Raw genomic sequence first — 19,466 nt, 5'->3', positions numbered from 1 at the left:
GGACCTCCAATTAATTTTTCGGACACGCTCCTAAGTTCAAAATTACCATACGGAGCTATTGGAATCATCAAAATTCGAATCCGAGGTCGTTTACACATAAGTCTGCATCCGGTCACTATTTTAACTTAAGCTTTAAACCTTGGAACTAAGTGTTCCAATTCCTTCCAAAACCTCACTAGACCCGAACCAATTACCCCGACAATTCACACAATAACTATAAAGTATAATTTAAGAAGTAAATGGGAAAACGAAATTGTAATACTCAAAACGACCCACCGTGTCGTTACATTATACCAGCAGATAATTTCACTTGTTAAACAATAAGATTGCCTTCGTTGTTGCCATTTTTGGTTCCATGCAACATATACTTTCTAAAGAAAAATTTGCTAGTTAAAGAAGATTCTCATTTTCAAATTGTTTCCACTTCTTAGCAACCGTACGCTATTTTGTCTTAGTAGTAATGTAAAGTACATGTAGGTGTTTCTTTTCACCTAATTTAATAACCCTTTGGAGTGGATGAGTCATAGTAAGTGATACTAATATACATACATGGCACTTTTACTAAGTATCTTTTCCTTATCCAATCCATTAATAAGAATATCTATTTATTAGGTGGGACCTACTTAGAACAACAAATTAGATTCCCTATCCCCTTAAACCTTTCTCATCCAACAGCTAATACCGACCGATTTTTATTGATAAAAATTTTTACAATTTATTTTTGTTATGGAAAAAATTAATTGAGCTTGAGCGGGAAAAATTAAATCAAAATTTCAATCGAATTCGGTCGGTATACTTGAATTTTTTAACTAAACTTTTTTTTGATAGGTAATATGCAAGTTTGACCATAAAAATTTTAACAATTTATTTTTGTTATGGAAAAAAATAATTGAGCTTGAGCGGGAAAAATTAAATCAAAATTTCGATCGAATTCGGTCAGTATAGTTGAATTTTTTAACTAAACTTTTTTTTGGTAGATAATATGCAAGTCTGATTAGGTCTTGGTCAAATATTGACCCATGAATAACCTAGTAGCTTAACGTTGAACCATATCAGCGTTAATCATAAAATACCGTAGTAATCATATTGATGAAACATACAATTACAAATTATATATTGGGTGATAGTTACATATCAGAAAAATCAAACCAACCAAGTAAACAAAATAAAAGGCACGTATTCCACTTAGAAATAATATTAAGGGACCAAATAATTAAACATGCAAAATCATACAACGAAACAGAAATGCAGATTCCAAACTCCTAGTAATTAAAGACTTGGAAGTGAGGAGGAGGCAAACTGAAGAAGTTCCTCATCACATTCAAATGCAGACATATGTTGTTTCTGCAACATCACTCGCGCCTCGACGCCTCGCCCAGTTTTGTAATCTTTCAAGAAGAAGTAATTCTTGGAAGGACCATTTGCTAGACACACTCTTTCAGGTTTTCCCAATCCAAAATCTACACTGTAGAGTGGGAATTTGCAAACGTTGCTGCAAAAATACATAGTAGTAGTAGTAGAATTTTCATCTTTTTCTTCAAATGGTAATTTTCCTTTTTTCATGGAATCTATTATTTCTAAGACCAGTTCATTTTCATCAACTTGGTCTTTCTTGTACGCTACCTCAACTTCCTTCCTTAGATTATGAATCAATCTTGGCAACTCAATATCTTGCATAGCTGCTGTGGAGAACGTGGAAACGAGATTTCCAATTGCACTTCGTCGTAGACGAGGTTTGATCATCGTACGTACATTTAAGTAGTGAACCAACTTAGATGGTTGTATATTTGCAGAACTTGCTGCTGCTGCCTTTGTTGCAGATTTGTAAAGAAGTGCACTAACAACTTCAGCCCGTGTTGGGTTCTCTACTCCTGATTCAACTGCTATCTTCAATCCCAAAAAATGTCAGTCTTTTTTTGCAAGAAAAAATTATTTAAGTAGGTGAGACATTTAAGAGTACCTTTAATAAATACATTCAGATCGCTCTACAACAATATCATCGTATAATAACCATTCACTATAAAATGCAAGTTTCTTTTAGAACTAATTTCCATGTTATATTATAATATATGTTCTTTATAACAATACTTTGCTGTAACAATCAAAAATAGCTAGTGAACTGGTAGTAGTATTACCTTAGCTCGAAGAGCATCCAATTTGGCAGCCGGAAAAATGAGTCTTTTCTGTACGCACTCACCGACATTAGACATTATTTGTGGAGCAACAAGAGGACCATTTAGTGAAGAAAGAATAGAATCTCCTACAAATCTAGGAGAAGGAACTACAAATCTACGATCACGAGTGACATTAGCCCAATGATTAAGAAAATTAATCACAGAGCAACCATCGCCAATCTTATGCGATAAACATGCACTAATGGCTATTCCCCGACAATCAAACTTACTTAATTGAACCACAAGTAAATTATCACCTTCATAATTATTCTTCCAAGGCAAGTCCTTTGGAAAAACTATACTCTCTGCATCAGTTGCATGAGGATGGTTAAGGATTTCAGACATGGGACAATTAATTTTAACGCTCAAGAACTCAGCTCCCATGTCATTACACTCAACAGTAGCATTGTCTCTCAATATTCCTGCGTAAGGATAGTAAGAGACTAGAGTTTGTGACAGAGATGTCTGCAACAAATCAGCTATGCGGGAAAGTTGAGAATTGTTTGACTCTTCTCTTTGCGGTTTAGGGTAAAAAAAAGGCCACAGGAATATACATATTACTGACGGACTGATCGACGAAAGATAGCTTGTGAAGTCTAAGTGTAGAAGGGGTGAGAGTAGAAGGTTTGATGAAGGATTTGTCACAAATAGAAACAAGTGATGATAATAATCCCGAAGCGGCCATGATATGGTTAATGAACAAATAACACTACTTCAATTCCCTAGCTTTATGCGATACTCCTATATATCAATTAATTGCCTACGCTATTTTGATGCATAAACGGACACATATATATATACACACAATTGGAAATTAGTATGACACTATGACTATATACGCGCACACATGGAAATACCAAGTATCCGTGACGAAACTAAAAAATTCAATAAGGGTGTTCAAATTTTGAACACCCTTTGTTAGTGGGATATGCAAGGGTGTTCAAAGTTTATTTTTAATCAATAATAAATAATATTTTACCTTATATGTGGTATAATTTTTCGGCGAAGGGTGGTCAGTTGACCATAGAAATTGATATTTATAGGTTTATCTACAATTACTCCTTCAGTCTTAATTTATGTGATGGTATTTCTTCTTATGTCTAAAAATGACATATTTTTGTATTTATTATTACTGTAACATTACATTTTATTTTATTCTTAATTAGATAATTTATAGCCGTACAATTTATGACTTGTTTTAAATTATTTCCTCCGTTCCAATTTATGTGAATCTGTTTGACTGGGCACGAAGTTTAAGAAAAAATGAAGACTTTTGAAATTTGTGGTCCTAAACAAATCATAAAGGGGCTAGAGTATTTGTGTGGTTATAAAAGCTTCTCATTAAGGGTAAAATTATAAGTTTAAGCAAAATTGTTTCCAAATTTAGAAAGGGGTTATTCTTTTTGGAACAGACCAAAAAGAAAATACGTTCACATAAACTGGAACAGAGGTAGTGCACGTTTCTTATGTCCTTTTTTTTTTATATAACTTTTGAATCTAAATCAAACAGTGTCACACTAAATGGGACGACGAGAGTACTACTATAGACTATAATCACAAACCAAGATAATTGGCATGTTTGAATGGTTGTTACATATCGTTTCATAATGTATCATATTGTATTATATTGTATTGTATTGTACTGTTTGATGAATATAAAATTTGGATAGATTGTATCGTTTGACATCGATTCATGATATCACGCACTAGCAAAATGAAGAATAAACTTACAATATTATAAAGAAAAATTATGACACGAGGTAGAGTTATTATATAAAAAGATAGGGAAAAGGAGAAAATAAGATCATTTATTAATAATGAAGGGCGAGATGAGAGAAAAAAATAAGGTAACGACGCGACCAAATTAAATCGGTCGCTACATAAAGTGACACTTTTCGTCGTTACGTAACGACAGATTAATACGATACAATAAATTTTGTTGGAAAACATATTGGATTATGGAGAATAAGATTTAGATTGAGGCGTGTCAAGAACACTGTTCTTAAGGATATTTTGTCCACACCGTGATAAATATTATTAGGCGTATTCCCAGGATTCAACAAGCTCTTCTAATATAATTAGGAACAGAAACAAGAAAGATTAACGAGGAGAAAACCCAACACAAAAGAAAAGGAAAGAAAAGTTTTTAACTCTGTTCCCTCCTTCCAACATGAAGATAAAGAGGTATAATATAGTTTACAAGTTTGACCAAAAAGAGAAGTAGACTATCTGTTCCATATTACATACTATTCAAAGAAGTAGACTATCTGTTCCATATTAAGATTATTCAAAGAAGTAGACCATTAAGATTTAATTAAATTTAACCGGAAAAATAGACTATTCAAAGTAGTAGACCAGAAACTTTTAAGCCGTAAAGGCTATTCCAAAATACGTTAAATCTTAAGCCATTAAGATTGGTCCATTGACTTTTCAATACTGACGTACAAATCCATACTAATGAGCATTCAATTGTATGATTTATTTTGTTCCAATTGAATTCAAAAATAAATTAATTTTCTGTTACAAATATATTCAAAATAATTACTATAATAAAAACTCATTAACATAATATTAAGAAAATAAATCTAGACATAGTTTTAGAATATTTCTTTTTAAGATATCAAATTAATTTTTCTATCAATCCCCCACATATCTCAAAAAGAATATCAAAATATATATAGTGAAATAAAAATTTTGCTGGGTTTTCACAAATGATCATAATGCGTGAATCTGGCGTCTTTTGGACTATGAACCAGACCTAGATAAAATAAGATTAAACTTACATAACAATGGGTGAAGTTAAGAACTTTTATGAACCAAGAATTCTTTTGTAAGTTTAGTGTCTTATCTATCACATTATACTCGCACACACTTTGTTGTTTGTTGCGGTTTTGAGCTAATAGGCCATGCGCGTGCCTGGTTTTATGAGTGCTCTAGAAAGTTTTTGCCATATATTTCATAGGAGCGACCCCACTCCACACTCATATAGGTCCATCCAACAAGTGTATTCTGCAGTGCAATACATCACTTATAAAAAGATATGGATTATTGGATTAAGAGTTTAATAACTGAGCCTCCCATTCCTTGCAGTCTTGCACTAAATACACACACCATATGAATGGACATAATTTAATAGTGCATATTTAATCAACTAATGACTTGTTATTACCCATATGAATATACTTCATAGGATCTCCAATCACATAGGTTGGGTTACCATCATTGTTGATATAACTCAAATTGCAATTGTCTTATTCCCCTCGATGTTTCCGATATTAATTATCTTCCCAAAGGTTTAGTCAGAAGATCGGCCAAATTCACTTCTGACTTCACATAATCTATGGAAATAATTCCATCTTTCAGCAGTTGCTTTATCACATTATGTCTCAATCGAATATGTCTACTCTTCCCATTAAAGGATTTATTTTTAGCAATGGTTATTGCAACTTGGCAATCACAATGAATCGACACAAAATGTGTTGGTTTTATTCCTAGTGGAATACTTGCCAAAAGGTTCTTTATCCACTCGGCCTCATTGCCAGCCAATTCCAGTGCCAAACTGAGATTCCATGGTAGATCTAGCTATTATTATTTGTTTAGCTGATTTTCATACCACAACACCCTCACCAAGGGTGAACACATAACCACTAGTGAATTTTGTCTCATCTGAATCATAGATCTAGTTAACATCACTGTATCCTTCTAATACAGTAAAAAATCCATTATATTTTGATACCATAGTTCATGGTACCTCTCAAATATTTCATTACTCATACTAATGCATTCCAATGATCATGACTCGGGTTATGAGTATATCTACTCAATCTACACATAACATACACAATATCAGGTCTAGTAAAATTCATCAAATGCATTAGACTACCAATAAATTGAGCATATTTATTTTGATCTACAACATCTCCCTTTTTCTTTTTTAATTGACTACTAGCATCATAAGGAGTGCGTACATGTATCACATCAAAAATGTCAATTTTTTAAGAATTCTTTCAACATAATGTTCCTGAGTCAACATCAAGCTATTGTTATCTCTTATAATTTTCATGCCTAGAATAACGCTAGCCTCTCCTATGTCTTTCATCTCAAAATTAGAAGACATAAAAAGTTTGGTTTTATGTACCAAATCAAGGCTAGAACTAAAAATAAGCATATCATCCACATAAAGACAAATAATAACACAAGTACCATCTACACATTTTGTATAAACACATTTATCTACTTCAATTGATGAAACACCATCATTAATCAATACTTAGCTTGATCAAGTTTTTCATACCAATGTTTAGGTGTTTGCTTTAGACCATACATAAATTTTAGCAATTTACATACTTTGTTTTCTTGGCCAGACACTATACAACCCTCAGGTTGTTCCATATAAATTTTCTCTTTTAAATCACCATTTAAAAATGCGATTTTAACATCCATTTGGTGAATAAAAAGTTTATACATAGAAGCCAATGCAATTAAAAGACGAATTGAGGAAATTCTAGTTACACGAGCATAAGTATCAAAATAATCAACATTTTGCTTTTGAGTAAAACCTTTTGCAATAAGTCTAGCTTTGTATTTATCAATGGAACCATCCGAATTGAGTTTCTTCTTAAAAATCCGTTTACAACCAACAAGTTTAGCTCCCGGAGGTAAATCAACTAAAGTCCAAGTTTTATTTTGTAAAATTGAATTTATTTCTACATCAATATATTCTTTCCAAAATGAGGCATTAGACGAAGAAATAGCTTCAGAATATGTTAAAGGATCATTATGCACAGGATAAGTATAAAAATCATTACCAAAAGATTTTTCTTTCCTTTGTCTTTTGCTTCTTCGTAAGTACTCACTTTCAAAATCATTTTGAATAATTGAAATATGTGAAATATTATCACTTGGAATAATAGGAGCATCACAAATATTCTCAAATTCTAAAGGAAAAATATTTTCAAAAAATTCAGTATTTTTTGTTTCAACAATAGTATTGTGTTCAAGCATATCACTTTTGACTACTAAAAATTTATATGCCGCACTACTTTCAACATACCCAATAAATATACAATCAAATATTTTAGACCCCATTTTTTTTTAGGATCGGGTAACATAACTTTGGCAAGGCACTCCCACAGTTTCAAATATTTCAAGTTAGACGGATAGCCCTTCCACAACTCATAAGGAGTTTTACCCATTTTCTTATAAGAAACCCTATTTTTTTAAATGACAGGCAGATAATATGGCTTCACCCCAAAGATTATCGGGAGCACCAGAATTAATGAGCATACTATTCATCATTTCCTTTAAAGTCCTATTTGTCACGACCCAAAATCTATTAAAGGTCGTGATGGCGCCGGACACCGATGTAAGGCAAGTCAACAATAAATACTCAAATTGGTTCTCCTTTTAATATTTTGAAATCATATTTTCCTTCCAATAAATAGTAAAAGATGGAATTTACAGAGGAAATGATAATATTTTTAATAATTTCAATACAGAACAACTCATAATCACCCTAAAACCCGATGTCACAAGTGCATGAGCATCAACTAGGAATGTGAAATAAAATACAGCATCTGTCCGGAATACAAATTTGGATAAGAGAAATATAAATACCCTGAAGGAGACTCTGCCAGCTGCAGTCGTAATGTGGAATACAACTCACGTAAATCCCTACATGCATACACGCCTCTACTCTCACAAGGCCACTAGTCACATATGTACTTGCACAAAAATGTGCAGCAAGTGCAGCATGAGTATATAATCAACGTGTACCCAATAAGTATCTAACCTAACCCCGGAGGAGTAGTGACGAGGGGTCGACATCGACACTCACTAGTGATCCAATAATATTAGGTACAGTAAAGAGATAAGTAAATATGAGGCATAGTAAATAAATGAGGTAAACAAGTAAAAAATCACGTGGTACAAATTTTTCCTTTTTACGAGGAACTCAAGCTCTCCATTAAAAATTTCCTCCTTAACCGGAGCATATATATAGATATAGTGGATCTCATCAGGTAGATCGTCATAACTCAAATCGGGAAAACTCACAGATACACTAGCTTCTTGTCAAATATTATGCACAAATCTACGAGGATATGATATAGGAAATGCCGAGGCGTACGGCCCAATCCAACATAAATATTTAATTTGTGCACTGCCGAGGGTCGAACGGCCCGAACCATAGATACATCTATTAAACTGCCGAGGCGAACGGCTCGTTCCAATGAGAGTGTGGTACATAATTCCTGCCGAGGTGAACGACCCGATCCCATAAGAATATGGCACATAAATCCTGCCGAGGCGAACGACCTGATCCTATTAGAATAAGAAGTTTTGACGGGTCCTTGACCCCACTCACGAATAAACATGTGAGTTGTAATATTTATTACAAAAACCTTTCGATGAGGTATATATATATATATATATATATATCACGGAAACATGCCATAAGAGGAGTAAAGTTATTCAGTGACTAATCATGAAATCGTGAAGTCTCTACAATAGCAAGTCTAGTCTCAAGTAGAAATGTAAAACAGAGGAATTTAATAGGCGAGAAAATTCTCAAATAGTGCAGCTACATCATGATGTGAACCTAAACCTGCCCGGACAATAACATGAATGTAGCTACGTACGGGCTCTCGTCACTTCGCGCATACGTAGCCCCTACAACAAGTAGCACACATCAATATACAACACCTTAGGGTATTTTTTCCCTCACAGAGTTAGACACGAGACTTACCTCGTATATATAAATAAAAATACAATATAATAGTTCTGATTATGTCATTCTCATGACATTAAACTTCCTGACTGATCAGTGGTAACTGCCCGACAGGTCGTAGTGCGGTGGCAAATGCATGACTGTCCGGCCGGCCGTAACTCGGTGGTAAATGTGTAACTGTCCAACCGACCATAGCTCGGTGGTAAATGCATGAATGCCCGATCGGCCGTAGCTCGCTGGTAAATGATGATGCATGACTGCCCAACCGACCATAGCTCGACGGTAAATGATGATGCACGACTGCCCAACCGACCGTAGCTCGGTGATAAATGATGATGCATGATTGCCCGACCGTCCGTCGTTCGGTGGTAAATGATGATGCATAACTGCCCAACCGGCCGTAGCTCAGTGGATGCATGACTGCCCAACCGGCCGTAGCTCAGTGGTAAATGATGATGCATGACATCCTAACGGGCCGTAGCTTGGTGGTAAATGAAGATGCATATAATACTACATTATGAACATTAACATCTTTATTGAATATCTCAATAGAGAGTTAGGAACATACTTAGGCATGCTTTGAATATCATTTTATAGGAATGAATAACATAGATATTTTTAACTACTAAGAGTAGAACTATTTATGAAATAATATTACGTTTACGTATCGTTACTTGGATCATGCCAAAAGAAGGAATGATTAGCCTTAACATACCTTTAGTGATAACTTATCGAAGGCAACGAACTTGGTCTTTTTTACACGTAATCTCAATAAGTGAAAAAAAAATCAAATCCTTTAACTAGTTACACCAGTAGATAATTTCACTTGTTAAAAAATAAGGATGCCTTCGTTGCTGCCATTTTTGGTTCATTGCAACATATACTTTCTAAAGAAAAATTTGCTACTTAAAGAAGATTCTCACTTTTAAATTGTTTCCACTTCTTAGCATTTTTATGTTATTTTGTCTTAGTAATAATGTAAAGTACATGTAGGTCCTACTTTTTACCTAATTTAATAACCCTTTAGAGTGGATGAGTCATAAGAAGTGATACTAATATACATACATGACACCTTTACTAAGTATCTTTCCCTTATCTAATCCATTGATAAGAATGTCCATTTATTAGGTGGGACCTACTTAGAATAATAAATTAGATTCCCTATCCCCTTAATCTTTTCTCATCCAAACAAATCCATGTATAGTAATAAAATTAGGAATTAAAAGTCCTTGTCTCATACTTTCAAAACTATTTAATAATCAACTCATCACATTTATATTTAAAGAAAATCATAAGTGCTTTATAAATTTAAACTATACTAATATATCATAAACATTATGACATCTAGAAAATATATGTTATAAAATTATAATTTTTCCATCCAAATGTCAAAAGTATAATTTTTGTACTATTAATTCTCAAAATGGATAAAAATAACTTTTATTATGAGAAAATAAATTCTAGAAAGGATATAAACATAACTTTTCTTATGAGGAAGAAATTTCTTTTCTTATAATACATAAAATATTATTTAAAAGTTTCCTCATATCATGTGTTTAACTAAAACTTATCAAAAAGTATTATACTAATAACTTTTGAGAATCATATTTATCCAACATTTACAAAAGAATGTTTCTCTTAAAAGAAAGTACAATATCAAAGCAATATATAACGTTTTCGAAATTCAATAAACTTGCGGGGTCTTACATCTATAACTTCATGTACGACCTTAAACTCTTCCAACTAATATGGTTTTACTACGATGCATCCAAACACTAAGGTACGAGGTATTACATCCTTCCCCCTTTAGCAAAATTCGTTCTCGAATGTTTAAACTTGTAAGATGTACATGACATACTCATCAATTATAAATATACATACCTCCCGGGTTATATTCCAATGAAACAAATATCGGATTCTTAATAAGTGAAAAAAAAAAATCAGATTTTTTAACTAGTTACACCAGTAGATAATTTCACTTGTTAAACAATAACGATGCCTTTGTTGTTGCCATTTTTGGTTCCATGCAACATATACTTTCTAAAGAAAAATTTGCTAGTTAAAGAAGATTCTCACTTTCAAATTGTTTCCACTTCTTAGCAACTGTACGTTATTTTGTCTTAGTAGTAATGTAAAGTATATGTAGGTCCTACTTTCCATCTAATTTAATAACCCTTTGGAGTGGATGAGTCATAGGAAGTGATACTAATATACATACACATACATGACACCTTTACTAAGTATCTTTTCCTTATCCAACCCATTGATAAGAATGTCCATTTATTAGGTGGGACCTACTTAGAATAACAAATTAGATTCCCCGGCTCCTTAATCCTTTCTCATCCACGGTACTTGACCGCTAATACGGATCAATTTATATTCATAATAATTTTAAAAACTTATTTTTGTTATGAAAAAAATAATTGAGCCCGGGCGGGAAAAATTAAATCAAAATTTTCGAGCGAATTCGATCGGTATACTTGAATTTTTTTAACTAAACACTTTTTTTGGTAGATAATATGCAAGTGTGATCAAGTCTTGATCAAATATTGACCAATGAATAACCTAGTAGTAGTAGAATTTTCATCTTTTTCTTCAAATGGTAATTTTCCTTTTTTCATGGAATCTACTATTTCTAAGACCAGTTCATTTTCATCAACTCGGTCTTTCTTGTACGCTACCTCAACTTCCTTCCTTAGATTATGAATCAATCTTGGCAACTCAATATCTTGCGTAGCTGCTGTGGAGAACGTGGAAACGAGATTTCCAATTGCACTTCGTCGTAGACGAGGTTTGATCATCGTACGTACATTTAAGTAGTGAACCAACTTAGATGGATGTATATTTGCAGAACTTGATGCTGCTGCCTTTGTTGCAGATCTGTAAAGAATTGCACTAACAACTTCAGCCCGTGTTGGGTTCTCTACTCCTTATTCAACTGCTATCTTCAATCCCAAAAAATGTCACTCTTTTTTTGCAAGAAAAATTTATTTAAGTAGGTGACACATTTAAGAGTACCTTTAACAAATACATTCAGACCTCTCTACGACAACATCGTCGTATAACAACCATTCACTATAAAATACAAGTTTCTTTTGAAACTAATTTTCATGTTATATTATAACATATGTTCTTCATAACAATACTTTGTTGTAACAATCAAAAATAGCTAGTGAACTGGTGGTAGTATTACCTTAGTTCGAAGAGCATCCAATTTGGCGACTGGAAAAATGAGTCTTTTCTGTACGCACTCACTGACATTAGACATAATTTATGGAGCAATAAGAGGACCATTTAGTGAAGAGAGAATAAAATCTCCTACAAATCTCGGAGAAGGAACTACGAATCTACGATCACGAGTGACATTAGCCCAATCATTAAGGAAATTACTCACAGAGCAACCATCACCAATCTTATGCGATAAACATGCACTAATGGCTATTCCCCCACAATCAAATTTACTGTGATGACCCACAGGGTTATCTAATAATTTAGCACTCGAATCTACGCTCTTAAGCCTTAAAAATCTTATTTCTATCCTTCGTGCGCAGTCCGGGCAGGTTTTCGGAAAGCTTTTATGTTGAAAACTAATGAAAATAAAAAATTTTACCTTAAAAGTTAATTTTAGTTGACTTCGGTCAATATTTTTGGTAAATAGACCCGGATCCGTATTTTGAACGTCCCGATGGGTCCGTATCGAATTATGGGACTTGGGCGTATGCCCGAAATCGAATTCGGAGGTCCCTAACTTGAGTTATGAATTTTTGATGAAAATTAAAAGTCTGAAAATTAATTATTTTTAAGAATTGATTGATATTTGGCATTGTTAGTGCCGGGTTCGTATTCTGGTTCCGGAGCCCGATACAGGTTCATTATGATATTTAAGACTTGTCTGTGAAATTTGGTGAGAAACGGAGTTGGTTTGACGTGATTTGGACTTGTTCTTGAGAATTTCATTCGATTAGGGACTAAATTCGGAGCTTTAGGTCTTATTTTGGCGATTTGATCATGCAAGCAAGTTCATACGATATTTTTACACTTGTGTGCATGTTTGGTTTGGAGCCCCGAGGGCTCGGGTGAGTTTCGGATAGGCCACGGGATGTTTTGGACTTTGGAAATCTGGTTTTTCTGCAGAGTCTGTGTTCTGGCATGTCCTTCTTCGCGTTCGCGAAGGTACTCTCGCGAACGCGAAGAGTAAACTGGGCAGCTGAGGATTTCTTCTTCGCAAACATGAAGCAATGAGGGCGTTACCCTTCGCGAACTCGACAAGCCCATCGCGAACGCGTAGCGTTAGGCACTGGGGAGGGGCAGACAACTTTTTCTTCATCACGAACGCGAACAATGACTCGCGAACGCGAAGACAATGAAATGGTAGCCTATGCGAATGCGATCACTGTCTCGCGAACGCGAGGGCTTGGCAACCCATAAACTTCGCGAACGCGACAGTGCTCTCGCGAACGCGATGAACATTGTCTCCCAGCACTTAACATAACCCAAAAACGGGATTTTTTCCAAAAACTCATTTTTCTCAAAAACCAAACGGCGAGAGGCGTCATTTCTTCCCCAAATTGTTGGTTAGTGATTCTAAACCATTTTCTTTCAATTACCCATTACATTTCTTGAATTTTCAACCTAAAATCTAGAGTTTTCATGGTAGAATTAGGGGTTAGGCTAGAAACTAGGGATTTCGAGAATTTGAGGATTTAGACCTCAATTTGAGGTCGGATCCCAAAACTAATTACATATTCGGTTTCGGGGGTGAATGGGTAAAAGGATTTTGGTCCGAACCTTGAGTTTTGCCCAAGCGGGCTCGGGGTCGATTTTTTGACTTTTTGGAGGAAAATTTGGGAAATTTAAATTATGCAATATAATTTATTCCCTTAGCAATATTTGATATTATTGAGTTATTTTTGAATAGATACGGGTAGTTTGGAGGTGAATTCCAAAGGAAAAGCTGTGATTGAGAATTAAGTGGCCTTCGGAGCGAGGTAAGTATTGTGTCTAACCTTGACTTGAGGGAATTAGGAACCTTAGATTATTTGCTAAGTGAAATTCATGTGAGCGGCGTATATGTGAGGTGACGAGTACTTATGCGCCGCCAATTTACCTGTTTTCCATGTTTTTTTATTTTTCTTATATTGTCTCATTCCTATGCCAAATTGCTACGTGTTATACTAGTATTGTTCAATTTTTTGTTCTTATCATGTTTACGGATTTTCTGGTGATAATTGAGTTTTTATTTCAAAGTTGAGATTGATATTATGGAACCAAATGTTGAAGTAAGGTTTGCACTTGTTATTCTATCTCCCTATTGTTATTTATGCATTGCATTATGGTAAGGGAGAGTGTTAATGCACGAAGGGTGATGCCGTGCTATATTGTGAGTGTTAATGCATGAAGGGTGATGTCATGCCATATTGTGAGTGTTAATGCACGAAGGGTGATGCCGTGCCATATTATGAGTGTTAATGCACAAAGGGTGATGCCGTACCATATTGTGAGTGTTAATGCACGAAGGGTGATGTCGTGTCATATTATGAGTGTTAATGCACGAAGGGTGATAACGTGCCATTTCTATTGATTTTATGGTGAGATTGAGAGTAAAAGCACGAAGGGTGATGCCGTGCATATTTCCTTACTGTATTCACTATTCCTGTTGATTCATGGTATATTGACTGCTCCGGTGATCATTCTGTTGTAGTTCTTTATATTATATTTTCCTCAGTATGTTTCCCCTCCCAACATTTCCAGTTTAGTTCGTCATTTCTGTTATTTGCATATACACTATTAAATTGTACAAGTTGATTTGTAGGTGCCTTGCCTTAGCCTCGTCACTACTTCGTCGAGGTTAGGCTCGACACTTACCAGTACATGGGGTCGGTTGTACTGATGATGCACTCTGCACTTTCTGTGCAGATTTTGATACCGGCTCAGGTTGATCGAGATTTGCTACTGGTCCGCTGTCAGGAGACTCAAGGTAGATCTGTCGGTGTTCATAGACCTCGAAGTCCCCATCTATCTTTTATGTCCTGTTGTTTTCTTTCATTCAGGCAGTTGTATTTCTTTTAGATTATTACTTGTAGTAAATTCTAGAATACTCGTGAATTGTGACTCCAAATCCAAGTGGTAGTAATTAATACAGTTTTACGATATTCCGCACTTATTATATTTTATCTTAGTTAGTTATTGTTATTTTTACTGAATGGAAATAAGGAATTGGTTTAACAATTTTCTAACGTTGGCTTGCTTAGCAAGTGAAATGTTAGGCACCATCACGGTCCCGTCGGTGGAAAATTTCGGGTCGTAACAGTTGGTATCACAACACTAGGTTACATAGGTCTTACGCTTCACGAGCAAGCTTAGTAGAGTGGCGGATTGGTACGGAGACGTCTGTGCTTATCTTCCGGAGGCTATGAAGTTTAGGAATAAGTTTCACTTCTTTTCTTCTCTGTCGTGTGATTTTGCTTTCTCAATGTTGATTGAACTCTTATACTCTTATTTTCTCGTAGATGGCGAGAACATGTACCGCTTTCTCAGCTGAGCAGCAGCCAGAGCCTCCAGTGATAGCTCCTACGCGGGGCAAAGGTCGAGGCCGAGGCGATGGTAAGGCGTAACCTAGAGCCCGAGAAGCAGCCCCAGCAGTGGAGCCTCAGATAGAGCTTGACGAGGAGGTTCCAGCCCAGATTGTTCTTGTCGGACCAGCTCAGGTTCCGGAGGGGTTCATTGCTACCCAGTACTTCAGGACGCTTTGGTCTATTTGGTGGGCCTTATGGAGAGTGTGGCCCAGACTGGCGCATTTCCCATGGCACCAACAGTCTCTCAGGCTGGAGGAGGAGACCAGACTCCCACCACTTCCGCTCCGGATCAGATAACTCCCCAGTATCAGGCTCCAGCAGCTCAGCCAGTCGGATTAGTTCAGCTGGTTATTGCGGCACAGGTCGGAGATGGGCCAGATATGTCTTATGAGGCTTTATGGAGATTGGACAGGTTTACCAAGCTCTTTCTTGTTCACTTCGGTGGTGCTCCTTCAGAGGATCCCCAGGAGTATCTTGGCAGCTATCACAAGGATCTACGGAACATGGGTATAGTGGAGACCAATGGGGTCGATTTTGCTGCATTTCAGATGACTAGTTCCGCTAAGAAATGGTGGAGAGATTACTTGTTGACCAGACCAGCTGGGTCGCCTGCTCTTACTTTGGACCATTTCTCTCAGCTCTTCATAGAGAAGTTTCTGCCTATCACATTGAGAGTGGAGCGTCGCCGTCAGTTTAAGCGTCTCCAGCAGGGCAATATGACTATTACTCAGTATGAGACCCATTTTGTGGATTTGGCCCATCATGCCATTCTTCTGCTTCCCACCGAGAGAGAGAGAGAGAGAGAGAGAGAGAGAGAGAGAGAGAGAGAGAGAGAGAGAGAGAGAGAGAGAATGAGGAGGTTTATTGATGGACTTGCTCAGCCTATCAGATTGCAGATGGATAAGGAGACTGGGAGTGAGATTCCTTTTCAGGCGGCTGCTAATGTCACCAGACGAGTCGAGATGGTTCTTACTCAGGGAGGTCAGGGTTCTGACAAGAGGCCTCGTCATTCCGGTGAGTTCAGCGGTGCCTCATCTAGAGACATGAGTACTTTTTGTAGAGGCCGTCCTCCCAGGCCGTTTCATTCAACGCTTCAAGTATCCCACGGTGCCTCAGGTGGTCGTGGCCCTCAGATGCATTATTCCGACCAGCTAACCTACCGTGCACCACCAGCTCCTATTGGTGCACCTCCACTCCAGAGTTATGAGGGTGGTTATTCAGGTCGACAGGGTCAACAGTCACAGTAGCCGAGGTTATGTTATACTTGTGGTGATCCAAGGCACATTTTTAGATTTTGCCCTCGGGCAACGGGCAGCTCACAACATCAGGGTTCTCGTGCCATAGTTCCGGCACCAGTTGCTGCACCACCTGCTCAGCCAGCTAGAGGCACAGGGCCATATAGTTAGAGGTGGAGGTCAGGCCATTAGAGGTGGAGACCAGCCAGCTAGAGGCCATCCCAGGGACGTAGTTTAGGGTGGTGGGGCCCAGCCCCGGTGTTATGCTTTCCTAGCTAGGCCTGAGGCTGAGTCATCTGACGCTGTTATCACAGGTACTGTTTCAGTTTGCAGTAGAGATGCTTCAGTTCTATTTGATCCGAGATCTACTTACTCCTATGTGTCATCCTATTTTGCTTCCTATTTAGTTGTGCCCCGTGATTCTTTGAGTGCTCCTGTGTATATGTCCACACAAGTAGGAGATGCTATTATTGTAGATCGTGTTTATCGTTCGTGTGTGGTCACCATTGGGAGTCTTGAGACTCGTGTAGATCTTCTACTTCTCGACATGGTTGATTTTGATGTCATACTGGGTATGGATTGGCTGTCACCTTATCATGCTATATTAGATTGTCACGCCAAGACGATGACCTTAGCCTTGCAGGGGTTGCCTCGATTAGAGTGGTGAGGGAATCTTGGCCATCCTGCCAGCAGGGTTATCTCTTATGTGAAGGCTCGGCATATGGTCGAGAAGGGGTGTCTAGCTTATTTGGCTTATGTCCATGATTCTAGTGCGGAGGTTCCTTCCATAGATTCGGTGCCGGTTGTTCGTGAGTTTCCAGAGGTGTTTCCTGCAGATTTGTCGGGGATGCCACCCGACAGGGATATTGATTTGGCTCCGGGCACTCAGCCTATTTCCATACCGCCATATCGCATGGCCCCGCCAGAGTTGAAAGAATTGAAGGAGCAGTTGTAAGATTTGCTGGATAAGGGCTTCATTAGACCTAGTGTCTCGCCCTGGGGTGCACCTGTGCTGTTTGTGAAGAAGAAAGATGGATCGATGAGGTAGTGTATAGATTATCTGGAGTTGAACAAAGTCACCACCAAGAACAAATATCCATTGCCGAGCATTGATGATTTATTTGATTAGCTTTAGGGTGCCAGGGTGTTTTCAAAGATTTATTTGAGATCTGGCTACCATCAGTTGAGGATTAGGGCATCCGATGTTTCTAAGACAACTTTTCAGACTCGGTAGGGGCATTCTAAGTTTCTAGTGATGTCATTTGGGCTGACAAATGCCCCAGCAACATTCATGGATTTGATGAACCGGGTGTTCAAACCCTACTTGGATTCCTTTGTGGTTGTGTTTATTGATAATATCTTGATCTACTCCCACAATCGAGAGGAGCATGAGCAGCACCTTCAGATTAATTTTCAAACTCTGAAAGACAGTCAGCTATATGCTAAGTTCTCAAAATGCGAGTTTTGGTTGTGTTCAGTTGCTTTCTTGGGTCACGTTGTATCAGCAGAGGGTATTCAGATGGATCCTAAGAAGATTGAGGCAGTTCAGAACTGGCCTAGACCCATATCAACTACAGAGATCCGTAGTTTCCTGGGTTTGGAGGGCTATTACCATCGATTCGTGGAGGGGTTTTCATCCATAGAAGCCCCGTTGACCAGATTAACCTAGAAGGGTGCCCCGTTCAGGTGGTCAAACGAGTGTGAAACGAGCTTTCAGAAGCTCAAGACAGCTTTGACTACGGCACCGGTATAGGTGTTACCCACAGGTTCATGATCTTATACAGTATATTATGATGCATCTCGGTATTGATGTAGGGTGGCAAGGTTATTGCATATGCTTCACGGCAGCTGAAGGTTCACGAGAAGAATTACCCTGTTCATGATCTAGAGCTGGCAGCCATTGTTCACGCGCTGAAGATTTGGAGGCACTATCTTTACGGTGTGCCATGTGAGGTATTCACTGATCATCAGAGCTTGCAGTATTTGTTCAAGCAGAAGGAACTCAATTTGAGGCAGAAGAGGTGGCTGGAGCTATTGAAAGACTATGATATCACCATAATGTATCATCCCGGGAAGGCCAATGTAGTGGCCATACTTTAAGTAGAAAGTCAGTCAGTATAGGTAGCCTTGCATATATTCTAGTTGGTAAGAGGCCGCTTGAATTGGATGTTCAGGCCTTGGCCAACCAGTTCGTGAGGTTAGATGTTTCTAAGCCCAGTCGTGTTCTAGCTTGTACAGTTGCTCGGTCTTCTTTATTTGAGCGCATCACAGATCGGCAGGATGACGATCCTCATTTACTTGTCCTTAGAGACACAGTGCAACACGGTGGTGCCAAGCAGGTTACTGTTGGAGATGACGGAGTTTTGAGGATGCAGGGTCGTATTTGTGTGCCTAATATGGATGGACTTCGTGAGTTGATCCTTGAGGAGTCCCACAGTTCCTGGTATTCTATTCATCCGGGTGCCGCCAAGATGTATTAGGACTTGAGGCAGCATTATTGGTGGAGGCGAATGAAGAAGGACATAGTTGCCTATGTAGCTCGGTGCCTAAATTGCTAGCAGGTAAAGTGTGAGCATCAGAGACCTGATGGTTTACTTCAGAGGTTAGATATTCCTGAGTGGAAGTGGGAGCGTATCATTATGGATTTTGTTGTTGGACTCCCACGGACTCAGAGGAAGTTCGATGCAGTTTGGGTTATTGTGGACAGGCTGACTAAGTCAACGCATTTCATTCCTGTGGCAGTTACCTATTCCTC

At 37.5% G+C, this 19,466-nt stretch overlaps 2 pseudogenes; both read right to left on the bottom strand.

The window, feature by feature from the left end:
* Positions 1-1,052: 1,052 nt before the first annotated feature.
* LOC104098383 (acyltransferase Pun1-like) lies at positions 1,053-2,913 on the bottom strand (annotated as a pseudogene).
* Positions 2,914-11,432: 8,519 nt separating this feature from the next.
* Positions 11,433-19,466, bottom strand: part of LOC104119824 (acyltransferase Pun1-like) — a 138,425-nt pseudogene continuing 130,391 nt past the window's right edge.

Source organism: Nicotiana tomentosiformis, chromosome 2 (assembly GCF_000390325.3).
Source record: "Nicotiana tomentosiformis chromosome 2, ASM39032v3, whole genome shotgun sequence".
NCBI classification, from domain to species: domain Eukaryota; kingdom Viridiplantae; phylum Streptophyta; class Magnoliopsida; order Solanales; family Solanaceae; genus Nicotiana; species Nicotiana tomentosiformis.
Note: the sequence above shows the minus strand (reverse complement) of the source record. Positions and strands in the feature narration are given on the sequence as shown.